Source organism: Rutidosis leptorrhynchoides, chromosome 10 (genome assembly GCF_046630445.1).
Source record: "Rutidosis leptorrhynchoides isolate AG116_Rl617_1_P2 chromosome 10, CSIRO_AGI_Rlap_v1, whole genome shotgun sequence".
NCBI classification, from domain to species: domain Eukaryota; kingdom Viridiplantae; phylum Streptophyta; class Magnoliopsida; order Asterales; family Asteraceae; genus Rutidosis; species Rutidosis leptorrhynchoides.
The window spans coordinates 68,302,627-68,315,844 of NC_092342.1; the positions used below are offsets into that span (position 1 = coordinate 68,302,627).

General features: G+C 33.3%; 1 non-coding gene across 1 annotated transcript; it reads left to right on the forward strand.

The window, feature by feature from the left end:
- The first annotated feature begins 2,136 nt into the window (after positions 1–2,136).
- LOC139873967 (small nucleolar RNA R71) lies at positions 2,137–2,243 on the forward strand. The gene has a single exon (XR_011767676.1). It is a non-coding gene; the product is annotated as a small nucleolar RNA R71 (small nucleolar RNA).
- The last annotated feature ends 10,975 nt before the right edge of the window (positions 2,244–13,218 follow it).

Genomic DNA, 13,218 nt, shown 5'->3' on the forward strand with positions numbered 1-13,218 from the left:
AACGTAAATTTAAAAATGCATATTAATTTCATACAAAACCTACAAAACAAAAAAAAAAATTCAGAATGGGGGAGAAAACTAATTCTTTAGTGTCTGCTAGTGGAAAAAACCAATCGGATTCCATTCTCAGAACTACACGAGAACAGAACAACTAACTCTAGATAGCATTTTTTTCTTAGAACATCTGAATCTCCCCACACTTAGGTAGCTGTGGTGTCGAAATTGTGATTAACTTCATTGTTAATTTCTCTTGGACCATAATCAACTTGCATATCTGTGACTTTTGCTTTAAGCCATTGGTCGGATTCCTGTGTAACATCCACAAATTCAACTAGTTTCGCCTTTTCTTTAGGCAAAAGATTGGATACTAATCGGTTATATAACTTAAAGTTCCCCTTGATTCTTGCATCGCGAAACCGTTTAATAAGTTTCTTCATTAAACTGTTAATAACGGGGTCATTTAATTTCGTATCAACAACGGGGTTCTTTGTTATCGGGTCATCATTAGGTTTTACTTCATCTTCCCCATACTTAGGCATTTTATTATTGTTAAGCACTACCGTTGGAGTTGGTAAAACAACATGGTTCTTACCAATAGTTTTTGTTGGTTCAACGGTTTTGGTTGGTGGAGATTTAGACTTTCGACTCACAAAGGTGATCGATTTTTGATTATTACTAAGTGTCATTCTACCCTCTCTTACATCAAATAACGCCTCGGTGGACGCTAAGAATGGTCGACCTAAAATTAGAGGAATGTTTGAGTCCTCTTCTATGTCAATGACAATAAATTCGACTAGAAAGGTTAAATTACCTACTTGAACGGGTAGGTTGTCAGCAATTCCAACTGGGTGCCTAATGGTTTGATCAAAGAGTCGAACACTCATTTTCGTTGGACTTAACTCACCTACTCCTAATCTCTTATATAATGAAATAGGCATAACACTTATACTTGCACCTAAATCTGCTAGTGCATCATACATGACACAATCACTAAGTAGGCAAGGAACAATAAATTCACCCGGATCACCTAACCTAGGTGGAGGTTTTGGTGGAACTGTCTTCACCGGGTTTACTTTTACGGTTTTAGTTTCATGTACTTTCTTATTCTTCTTCTTTTTTCCTAAGATATCACAAATTTTATTACCTATTACTTGCTCATACTCAACTCCGTTTCTTGGAAATGGGATGGGTGGTTTGTATGGTGCCACCACTGGCTTTACATACTCGGGTGGTGGTGGTGGTGTAATTTCTTCATTGTTACTCACATCGAAAACCTTCCCATCTTCTGATGCTGGTTTTTCAGAATTAGTTGATACCATATTAACTTTCTCATTCCGAGGATTTACTTCAGTATTACTTGGTAGCTTTCCTTGTTCTCTCTCACTCATCATGCTAGCAAGAGTACCTACGTTTTTTTCTAGATTCAAAATGGAAGCTTGTTGTGTTCTTAATGACTGATCAAACCTCTCATTTATTTAGGTTTGAGATGTAATAAATTGTGTTTGAGATTCTATTAGCCTTGCCATCATTTCTTCTAGATTTGACTTTTTCTCTTCGGTTTGTTGTGGTGGTTTATACAAGCTAGGTCTTTGTTGATTGAAAGTGTTGTTTTGATTTGGTTGGTTATTCGGACCTTGTTGGTTGTATGACTTATTGTTTGGCCCATTTGGATTGTAAAGAATGTTTTGATTTCGATTGAAGTTTGGCCTTGGCGGTTGATAATTATTTTGATAATTATTTCCCGGCCTTTGGTTCATGTAGGAAACATTCTCTCGTTGTTCCATCGTTTGCTCAATGTGATAATCTTTCGTTAAGTGTGGTCCACCGCATTGCTCACAACTGATTCGTATTGCGTGAATATCTTTAGTCATCTTTTCCATTCGTCTCTCGAAAGCATCTATTTTTGCGGAAACGGAATCAAATTCATGGCTAGAATCGGCTCTAGCCGCTTTAGATGAACGAAAAATATCTTTTTCCTGGTGCCACTCATGTGAGTGGGAGGCTATATTATCAATTATTTTGTGAGATTCGGTTGTGGTTTTCTTCATAGTGGAACCACCAGCTGTCGTGTCGATGTCTTTTCGTGTAGCAACGTTGAAACCTTGGTAGAATATTTGTACTATTTGATAAGTGTCTAAACCGTGCTGAGGACATCCTCTCAACAACTTTCTGAATCTTGTCCACGCCTCATATAATGTTTCATTTGGCTTTTGAGTGAACGTAATAATTTCTCCTTGAAGTCTCACGGCTTTAGATGCCGGAAAGAATCTTTTAAGAAATTTTTCAACTAAGACATCCCATGTGTCAATCGCCCCTTCAGGTAACGATTCTAACCAATCTTTGGCTTCTCCCTTTAAAGTCCAGGGAAATAACATGAGATAGATCTGTTCATCCTCAACTTCTCTGATTTTGAATAGAGTACAGATCCTATTAAAGGTTCGAAGATGTTTGTTTGGATCTTCTTTTGGCGTACCACTATATTGGCATTGATTAGTTCCCATGTGTAGGATTTGTCCTTTGATTTCATAATCTGGCGCATTAACATCTGGCTTAATAATGGCGTAACCTTGGCCAGTACGTGTAGCTCTCATTCGGTCTTCCATACTTTGAGGTTCCGTTACTTCCATAATTGAATTTGTTGAATCTGAATCACTAGAGGATTCTGATTTAATGGTTTCTTCCTCGACAATCTCTGGATGTGTAATTTGTGGTTCCGGAGGAATGATTAGTGGTTCAGGATCTCTGAATTGTCCTTGAATATCCTCCGGGTTCTCAATTGTGAAATCGGGTTCAAAAAATGGATTATCGAAAATTTGAGTTGGAGAACTTGTTCGACTAGATGATGATTCTAAAGAAAAATCAACGGCGATTGAAATGCCCCGTCCTAATCCATCTGGACGAATACATTACATATGGTTACATCGCGAGGTACTTGACATCTTTATGATACATTTTACAAACATTGCATTTGTTTTTAAAAGACAAACTTTCATTACATCGACAGTTGATGGCATGCATACCATTTCATAATATATCCAACTATAATTGACATAGTAATAATCTTGATGAACTCGACGACTCGAATGCAATGTCTTTTGAAATATGTCATGAATGACTCCAAGTAATATCTCTAATATGAGCAAATGCACAGTGGAAGATTTCTTTAATACCTGAGAATAAACATGCTTTAAAGTGTCAACTAAAAGGTTGGTGAGTTCATTAGTTTATTATAATCAATCATTTCCATAATTTTAATAGACCACAATATTTCATTTTCATAAATATTATTACACTTGCAAGTGTATAAAAATCCATTCGTATGATGAACACCTAGTAACTGACATTAACATAATGCATATAGAATATTCCCCACATACTCGCAAGTATGCCATAATATTGGCAATCGCAATCACCATTTAAATCGAAGTACTAAAGCATTCCAAATTCCAGAATGGGGTTTGTTAGGCCCATAGATATATCTTTAGGATTCGCGTCAATTAGGGGCCATTTCCCTAATTCTTAGGTTACCAGACTTGAAGGGACGATATTCGGTTTAATAATCCAACCATACAATGTAGTTTTAAGTACTTGTATCTATTTCGTCAAACATTGATAAAACAGCGCATGTATTCTCAGTCTCAAAAATATATATTACAAAAGCATTTAAAAAGGGAGCAAATGAAACTCACTATGCTGTGTTTTGTAGTAAAAATACATATGACGACATTGAACAAGTGTAGGGTTGGTCTCGGATTCACGAACCTATATCATGTATATATATATTAACACATATAATTGAAGTCAAATAAATTTATGTATTATTATTAATATAACTGTTATTTTTAATAATTCATGTGTTTCATTATTAACTTAAATATATTTACTTTATATACTTTAAATAAATAATTTATAAAAAAGTAGTTTTCTTAAGTATATCTTTATATAACTAACTTTTATTGTAATAATAATATTGATAGTAATATTGATAATAATAATAATAATAATATAGTTGTAATAATAATAATGGTAAAAGTAATAATCATGATAGTAATAATATTAAATATGATAAAAATATTATTAATAATGCTAATACTAATATTAATAATAAAAATATTAATTTTAATAATAATGATAATAAAAATATTAATTTTAATAATAATGTTAATAAATAATAAAAACTTATATAATTTTAATCCTAATTCTTAATACTCATAATACTTATTAATAATATTTAATAGTAATAAATGTAAATAATGATAATAATAATAATAACAACAATAATAATAATGATAATAATAATAAGTAATAAGTAACTACCTCAAGAAGTATTCCCTAAAAAAATGCCCAAGTCCGGGTTTGAATCCGCGCCGTCCCGCTAACCTGATAATACCACAAAACACTCCTAATTCATCACCATTGTCAAGTCATTTCTGTGATCACGATCACTATAAAATCATAATCATAAATCGTGTATCATCCTCACTCTCATATCATTCTTTTACCTCATCATCTCATTTCGTGTATCTTCATCATCTTAATCACTTCAATTATTATCATTATCACAACGATCCCTTGCTTATCATCATCTATATTTATATCGTTATTTATATCATCGTAACATCTTGAATGTTTTAACAGAAACATGAACGGGTCTTGGCCCAACATCGTACAGGTTTTTACGGCCCAAATTTTCCTAGTCCAAGAAGACCACCTTCGGCCCAAACAGGAAATTGGTTTATCTCGGTTCAAAAGAAAAGAAAACCGAATCCTAGTTGCCATATTAAGAAATCCATGGCCCAATAAATAAAATTCTAGTAACTTAAACTTTTTAGACGTCTGCATTATAAAATTTGGTTTATTTGCAAGTGGGATTGAGGATTTGTTTATTGACCCATCATTTTCATTTATAACTTTACGACTAATATGATTAAATGCATACGGGTAGTAATGATGGTTAGTGTGGTGGTCAATTTGGTTTGTTAAGGCAGGAATAAAGCAAAAGTAATATATCTTATTGAGTAGTTGTAGAAGAGATGATCATTGGAACCGGAGCAACAAACCGAAAAGAAATAGCAGCGCGTTGTAGGTATTATTGAGTGAATTTCAATGGTGTTTTTGTGGGTTTTTGTTGAATGGTTTTTGAATAAAATAAGAGTAGTAACAACAGCAGCTGCAGCATGTAGGTAACTCAATCAATAGTTTAATGGTGGTGTTTGACGAGTAACAGGAGAAAAGGAAAACATGGTTGCAGGTTATAGGTGATAAAGTGGGTTTCGATGGACATGGTTGGGTTTTGATAAACTCAAGTGGATGTCGTTCAAAAACAGGAAAATAAAAATGATATAATAAGTTGTTCTTTATCGAGGAAAAAAATATATGATAATGATCGATGCAGGTGGTGACCGCGTTTGATAATATAGTAAGCTGTGTGATTTTGGTTTGAGTTTAGTTCATGAATTGTGTTGGTAATTGATAATGCTAAAAACGAACATATATTTCATAGCATTATCCCTCAAGAAAGACAAGCTTTTGGTTGCAATTGTTCTATTTACAAATGATATTCGTTTAAATATTAAAAGGTGAAGACAAAAGACAAATTCGACGATTTGAAGACGCAAACGACCAAAAAGTTAAAAAGTACAAAGTACAATCAAAGTGGTTCAATTTATTGATGAGAAACGTCTCAAAATTACAAAAGTACAAGCCGCAAAATGCAAAGTACAAGATATTAAATTATACGAAAAGGCGTTCGAAAATCCGGAACCGAGACATGAACCAACTTTCAACGCTCGACGCAACGGAGCTGAAAGTACAAGTCAACTATGCACAAGAATATAATATAATATTTAAATAATTCATAATAAGAATAATAATAAATAATAAAAAGTTGTTAATTGAGCATAGTTAAAGGGTCATAAGTGAAAATTTCAAATCAATAATTCGCAACGAGATATTATTGATTCAACTTTGAATGGTATCCAGCTAACATTCCACCTACAACAGTATCAATCATTTGCCTATAAAAGCAAGGCACAGAGTAATGAAGAAACTACACCTTTTTCTTTTCCTTTCTCAACGTAAACATATATATATATATATATATATATATATATATATATATATTGTAGCGACCCGACAAAATCGTCATTGACGGCGCCGTCTACTTAGGTCCCGTTACGTGGTCATAAGTCTTTAAAACAACGTTTGACCAAAAGATATGTCGCATTCATTTCAAATGTAAAGATTGTTCAAAGTTTACAAGAATAGTTCCACCACAAGTTACGATACAAAGTTATAAGTACAAATGAAACTTATGCGACACAATTTAAAAGTTGCCAAAAGACGCTCCATGTATGCATATATACTCGACATCCAATACAAGTATCAAAATAATGAGCGGAAGCATGTATCATGTATCGTTCAAGGACCTGAGAAAAACATAGAAATCTGTCATCGAAAACGTTGGTGAAATCATAGGTTTAAGTAAGTAAGTACAAATGAACCACAAGATTTATAACATTTCAATAATAGTTAACCATTCCAAAAATTTGTTATCACGAGCACCCAATTATCAATGCTTAACATTCCTTCCATAGAACCTCATCACCTTAGTGCTAGAACATACACTGTTTCTCGAAAATATATTTCATTCGTAAACGGTAGCGAACCGTTTGAATGAGGGTTTGTCAAACTCATATGGCCATATAACATAAGTTCTCCCTTACACCCGGCAAGTGTAACTAATGATAATCGAATTGAGGATTTTTGTCCTAAACTCGTATGTAGAATGTTTGTTTTCCTGTACTTGTGTTCACTTAGTTAAAAAGGAGCGTTTATGTTTTCTCATCCCAAATGTAAGTTTCAAAAGAGTAAAAGTGGGACTATGATCTCACCTTGAGTGCACGAGTAGTAAAGTACTTCAACAAGTAAACGTGTGCAAAGAACAATGCTAGTCTTGACCTAAACAATAGGTTGTATCAATAACGGTAAACACGATAGGTCAAAGATGTTCAATTAGTTCTATGGCTCGTTACGACTCGAATACTACAACATGTGAGTCAAATTGTCATGTTTCATTCAAGATACGAGTATAAAAGCATGTTAGAACGATTTTCACAAACATTTGGTTAAGTTTGATTAAAAGTCAACTTGGTCGGGTCAAAGTCAACGAAAAAGTCAACACGTTCGGGTCGGGTCCCGAACTATTTCTCTGAGGTTTTTAATTATATATGAGCACGTTAGAACAAGTTACATGTGAATCGGAGGTGCGTAGCATAGTAAACATTTTTCGAAAAATGGTAAAACGAAACAGAAACTTCAAGTGTAACTGGACGGCGTCCAGATTTTCTGGACGGCGTCCAGTATTAAAGGACTGAACGGCGTCCCAATATCTGGATAGCGTCCAGTATCGAAGAACTGGATGGCGTCCTAATATCTGGACGGCGTCCAGATTAGTATTCAGGTTCTGTTTGCTGAAAGTCTCAAGTGCACGAACCAAAATCCAAACAAACACAATTTATGATCCGCAAACAATCAAGACAAGTATCTTATACCGTTGGGAAGGTAATTTGACAAGGAAAATAACTAAACACATTTCATCAATCAATCTACCTATTACAACAACCAAAACAGCATCTAATGCTTAACATTAACCGCATACAAGTTCATAAATGCAATTCAATGATTCGGGCAACCAATTTACATGAATGATATGCCGTTTCGAAGGTAATCAAGCATACAATCCAACTAAACACTTACCAATAATAATCCATGGCATTCAATGCATCAAAAGTCCATTTCAAGTTCATCAAACCCTAACCCAAATTCACCAAAATCATAAATCAAGTTCATGAATTTTTCTAAAGCAACCTACACATCAAATTGAAGCTAGTGATACTAGGAACACAATTAGAACATGAACTTTTAACATCTAACAACATATGATCATCTAAAACTCAAGAACAACACACCAAAATTCAAGTTCATGCTAGTTACTTCAAAACAACAAGATCGAGCATACAATTCATATATTCATGTTAGACTTGAGCCATAGACACTAATTAACACTTTTATAAGTTAAAAACATCAAGAACACAAAATCTAGTGATTTTAGAAAGTTACCCAAATGTAATGAAATCGGTATGGAATCGAAGAGGAAGATGCAAGGATCACGAATTTGTAATTTGTTTTGTTGCTAACTTCCTAATCCGAATTTAGATGATGAATTCTTGTTGGTGTTTTTGAGAGAAAAAGAAGAAGAAGAAAGATGGAGAAGATGAAATGAATGGATGAGAGGAGTTTGACTCCTTTGACCTAGTCACCATTTTAGAATTTTGGCAAGTTTAGTCCCTCAAGTTTGAATCGGGTGCGTGAATTACCTAATCGAGATAATTTAAAACGCGTATTAACGAAAGATGTTATAAATATATAACGGACTTTAAAATAGTTAAACGGAAAGTAACCGGAAAAAGACGGGATGTTAAATATATATATTATTATTATAATTTTAATTTTAATTTAAGTTTAATAATAATAAGGTTATAGTGGCGAATGTTTTAAGTTTGTAAGTCAAAATTCTGTCCGTGTAACACTACGCGATTAATATTCATTGTAAGTTATGTTCAACCTTTTTAAATTAATGTCTCGTAGCTAAGTTATTATTATGCTTATTTAAATCGAAGTAATCATGATGTTAGGCTAAATATTAAGATTGGGTTATTGGGCTTTGTACCATAATTGGGGTTTGGACAAAAGACCGACACTTGTGGAAATTAGACTATGGGCTATTAATGGGCTTTATATTGACTAAACGATACCTCATTAATTTAAAATAAAGGTTACAATTTGAAGTATCTATATATAACCACATACGCTTAATCGGGTACGGTGGGCGGGATATTTATAAATACGAATTATTGTTCATTTGACCGGACAAGGGGATGAATTAATAGTCACTGGACTCATTAAAATAGGGGTGGATTACATTCAAGGGTAATTGGTGTAATTGTTAACAAAGTATTAAAACCTTAGATTACACGCAATCGATAACCTGGTGTATTCATTAAACAAAGTATTAAGACCTTGTTACAGTTTGAATCCCCAATTAGTTGGAATATTTGACTTCGGGTATAAGGTTAATTTGACAAGGACACTCGCATTTTATAATTATGACCGATGGACTATTATGGACAAAACTGTATGGACATATCGAATAATCCAGGATAAAGGACAATTAACCCATGGTAATAAATTAAAATCAACACGTCGAACATCATGATTACGAAAGTTTAAATAAGTATAATTCCTTTATTTTATATCTCATCGTACTTTTATTTACTGTCATTTTAATTATCGCACTTTAATTTATCGCATTTTAATTATCGTCATTTACTTACACTGTAAATTAAGATATATTTATATTTAATATTTTGCATTAGGTTTTAATTGTTACTTAAGTTTTAAAATCGACAAACCGGTCATTAAACGGTAAAAACCCCCAAAGTTACCTATAATTACTATATATTACTAAATCTAGTTTAACTACTTAATTAACTAATTTGACCAAGTAAGACACCCAATAATTGTGTCCACGGATCGACCTCCCGGACTTTACCTTAGCTATATTATTACACGATAGGTATACTTGCCTTTTGTGTTTTAGTTTAATTTAGGTGATTTTCTGTAGTATATAAATATAAAACTGATAGCCGTTTCATACACACCCTCTAGAACACACAAAGTTTTTGGCGCCGCTGCCGGGGACACTTTTTGTGTCGTCACGGGGTATTTAAGTTTTTTTTAGTTTTTGACTGATTAAAGATATATTAATTTAAATATAATAATTTAATAAATATAATAATACAATAATATTGAAATAAAATATAATAATATAATAATAATTTTGAATCAAATTTGAATCGTAAAGTTTTAAAAAGTCGTATTTATTAAATACTTCAGGGGTATATTATGTAACGTATAATTAATAATTTCTATCATGTCGCTTTTATGTGAATAGTAAATTAATTAATTTCGTTTCATTTACTATTCAATGAATAGTAAATGAATTAAAAAAACAATTAAATAGTTTTTGCTTTTCTATTTTTTTAAGTTAAAAAAAAAAATTAAATCTTAAAATCTTGAAAAACACAAAAATATTGTAAATTTACGATTCACTTAGAGTAATTTTTCCTTAGTTTTAAGTTTCTTTTAGTTTTTACATTTAGAATTCCTTATTTTTTATTTTTTCCTTAGTGTTATTTACCTTAGTTTTAAGTCTAGTATTTTGCCGTAGTTTATTTTTATTTCTAGATTTCTAAGATTTGCCGTAAAATCCCTTAAGTGCATTTTCTTTAGATTAAGATTTAGGTGCTTTAGAATTTTGCGACGCTGTTTATAAATTTTAGTACCTTTTAAGTTTCGACGCGCTACTTTCTTATTTTTATTTTTCGACCTTTTATTTTTTCGACGTTTTTCGACGCAATCTTTTTCTTTCTTATTTCTTGACGCTCTAGTTTTTAGGACATAGAATTTTCTATTTCTTCTCTAAAATTTCAAACAAAAAATTATTTTAAGCGATTAAATTGATAGACATCCAAATTTTCTGGTTCGTAGTAATAGTTGAATTTGTTAGAGGCGAGTTGTGGACTTCTGATTTAAAGGGTCCTGGCTACCTGCTGCATCAATTGGCTATTCGAAACGTAGGCAAAATCAGAAAAGTCTATTAATTTGATAACTTATATAATTTTTATATTTATAACTAATAGGATATTCAGTGAATGCACCGAGCAAAACGTTCACCACCTTTCATACGTTCACCACCTGTAACTAGATCAAGACATCTAGCCAATATTGTCGCCGTTGATTTTTCTTTAGAATCGTCATCTAGTCGACCAAGTTCTCCAACTCAAATTTCCGATAATCCATTTTTTGAACCCGACCTCACAATTGAGAATCCGGAGGATATTCAGGGACAATTCAGAGATCCTGAACCACTAATCATTCCTCCTGAACCACAAATCACTAATCCAGAAATTGTCGAGGAAGAAACCATTAAATCAGAATCCTCTAGTGATTCAGATTCAACAAATTCAATCATGGAAAATCTGAAACCTCTAAGTATGGAAGACCGAATGAGAGCTAAACGCACTGGCCAAGGTCACGCAATTACTCAACCAGACATTAATGCGCCAGATTATGAAATAAAAGGACAAATCCTACACATGGTAACTAATCAATGCCAATTTAGTGGTGCACCGAAGGAAGATCCAAACGAACATCTTCGTATCTTTAATAGGATCTGTACTCTATTCAAAATCAGAGAAGTTGAGGATGAACAGATATATCTCATGTTATTTCCCTGGACTTTAAAGAGAGAAGCCAAAGATTGGTTAGAATCGTTACTTGAAGGGGCGATTGATACATGGGATGTCTTAGTTGAAAAATTTCTTAAACAATTCTTTCCGGCATCTAAAGCCGTGAGACTACAAGGAGAAATTGTTACATTCACGCAGAAGCCAAATGAAACTCTATATGAGGCGTGGAAAAGATTTGGAAAGTTGTTGAGAGGATGTCCGCAACATGGTTTAGACACTTATCAAATAGTACAAATATTCTACCAAGGATGCGACATCACTACACGAAAAGACATCAATATAGCAGCTGGTGGTTCCATTATGAAGAAAACTGCAACTGAAGCTTACAAAATTATTGATAACACTGCTTCCCACTCACATGAGTGGCACCAAGAAAAAGATATCGTTAGATAATCTAAAGCAGCTAGAGCCGATTCTAGCCATGACTTTGATTCCATTTCCGCAAAGATAGATGCTGTCAAAAGACGAATGGAAAAGATGACTAAAGATATTCACTCAATACGAATTAGTTGTGAGCAGTGTGGAGGACCACATTTGATAAAAGATTGTCTCAGTATTAAACAAACAATGGGACAGAGAGAGAATGTTTCATACATGAACCAAAGGCCTGGAAATAATTATCAGAATAATTATCAACCGCCAAGACCAAATTACAATCAAAACCAGAATTATAACCGAAATGTTCCATACAACAACCAACAAGGTCCTAGCAATCAACAAGTATCCAACAATACTTACAATCAGCAAAGACCTATTTTTCCAATTAAACCACCACAAACCGATGATAAAAAGCCAAATTTTGAAGATATGATGTCAAAGCTAGTTGAATCTCAAACGCAGTTTTTCATATCTCAGAAACAAACTAATGAACAAAATGCTCAAGCATTTAGAAATCAACAAGCTTCTATCCAAAATTTGAAACAAGAAGTAAGCAACATAGCAAGGTTGATAGGTGAAAGAAAATCGGGAAGTCTACCTAGCGATACAAATGCTAACTCCCGAAATGAAACAGCCAAAGCCATTATCACAAGAAGTGGTATGACACTTAACCCACCTGAAATACCTGTAAGTTCTGATGACTCTATTCCTACTACACAGGCACCACAGCCTGAGCAAGAAAAGGAAAAAGAACCGGTAGTTGAAAAGGTTAATGAAGATAACACAGTTAAGGTAAAGCCTTATGTTAAACCATACCAACCACCACTTCCTTACCCGAGTAAATTGAGAAAAGAAAGACTTAAAGCCGAGCAATCTAAATTCTTGGATATGTTTAAACAAATAAATGTAAATCTTCCTTTCATTGATGTAATTTCAGGAATGCCTAGATATGCTAAATTCTTGAAAGATCTAATCACAAATAGAAATAAAATGGAAGAACTCTCGGCTGTCACTATGAATGCTAATTGTTCTGCAGTGTTGTTGAATAAGATACCCGAAAAATTATCAGATCCATCAAGTTTCACAATTCCATGTTTTCTGGGTAGTCTTAGTTCAATAGAAGCATTGGCAGATTTAGGTGCTAGTACAAATTTAATGCCGTATTCACTATACGCTAAACTAGACCTTGGAGAATTGAAGCCAACACGAATAAGCATACAACTAGCAGATCGATCAGTAAAATATCCTAGAGGGATAATGGAAAACATGCTAGTTAAAGTTTGTACTTTAGTATTTCCAGTAGATTTTGTTATTCTGAACATGGAAGAAGATTCTCGAGTTCCTCTCATATTAGGAAGACCATTCTTAAACACGGCTAAAGCAATAATAGACGTGTTCGGTAAGAAACTGACCCTAAGTATAGAGGATGAGAGTGTTACATTTTCTGTTGATAGACCCATGCAACAAC